This window comes from Triticum aestivum, chromosome 4A, assembly GCF_018294505.1.
Source record: "Triticum aestivum cultivar Chinese Spring chromosome 4A, IWGSC CS RefSeq v2.1, whole genome shotgun sequence".
NCBI classification, from domain to species: Eukaryota; Viridiplantae; Streptophyta; class Magnoliopsida; order Poales; family Poaceae; genus Triticum; species Triticum aestivum.
The window spans coordinates 351,056,142-351,057,546 of record NC_057803.1 but is presented as its reverse complement, the minus strand read 5'-3'; positions in this window follow the sequence as shown (position 1 = coordinate 351,057,546).

The window sequence follows — 1,405 nt, the reverse complement described above, 5'->3', positions numbered from 1 at the left end:
GCTACTGCTCCGGAACACTTAGGCTGGCCGACATGTGTCCTTCTTTGTTCTTGTGTATGTCCCTTCGTGGAGATGTCACGGGGTGTCTCCGGAGTCCTGTTAGCCTGCTATAGCTCGGATTTTCCGGAGTCCTATTAGCCCAGCTGCTACAGCCTGGATTCACTCACTGATGACCGACACGTTCCTTGCTCGGTCATGTATGCCTGTCCCTGTAAGTTAGTGCCACTTTGGGTTTACGACTAGTCATGTCTGCTCGGGTTCTTTGTCATATGGATGCTAGCGACACTATCATATGCGTGAGCCAAGAGGCGCAAATGGTCCCGGGACAGGTAAGGTGGCACCCATGAGACTACCGTGCATGAGGCCGCAAAGTGATATGATGTGTTACATGCTAGATCGGTGTGACTTAGGATCGGGGTCGTGACAATTCACTTGTCCAATCAAATTAAGAACGCATGAATGATCCAATCTCACTACTGCAATCAAACCCGCCCTCTATGTTCACAGAAAACTAACAAATCCATAGAAGCCCTGGAAACCACTCCCACGGACGAAGAAAACAGAACCCGAAATCAAATCCGTTGAAATTAACGATAAATTGTCCACGAAACTCGTACCTACACCAAATTCCCATCATGTTAGAGGTTCTAGAACATCCAGTGATTGCATTAAACTTGTAAACAGACACAAGTTCATCCACCCAGAGAGTCAATCTGCCAAAATGCAAAATTATGAATCAAAACGAGCATTTAGATACAGGTATGGGTATCTGGATTACAGTCACATCCCAAACAATACTACCGACTGGAATAATTCGCGGGGGAAGCCACGGTTGCGAAGATAGCCCGAAGGTCGGGTTCGTACAGAGGGAAGTTCAGGCGCGTTACTCGGAAAGTTCAGGTTGTGATTAGAATATTATCATGATCCCTTGATCAGAATAGTGTTTATGTGTGTACACACACACACACACACATATATATATATATAGGGCAACACTATTCTAATCCTGGGATTAGAATAACTATTTGGATCATGGCGTCTATATAAGCCCCGATGTGACATTTCTGGATGCGTGAAAACAAAAATCAGACCAACCTCACCAGCCCACTATCACATCCCGACCTTATCCCCACGCCCTCCTCGAACCTCCCCTGTCAGCGCCACTCCGCCTCCCTCCCCAGGCCGTCGCCGCCACCTCAGTCCTCCGGCAGCAAGCACCGCCGCCCCCACCTCTCTTCACCGGTGGAACCTCCTTCGCCCCCCACCTTCCTGCCAGGCAGAAGCTCCGCCGCCCCCAACTTCCTCCCCTGGCAGCAAGCGGCGTCGGCCCCGACCTCCCTCCCCAGCAGATGTGCTGTCGTCCCCACCTCCCACCCCGTTGACCGCGCCGCCGTCCCCACCTCCC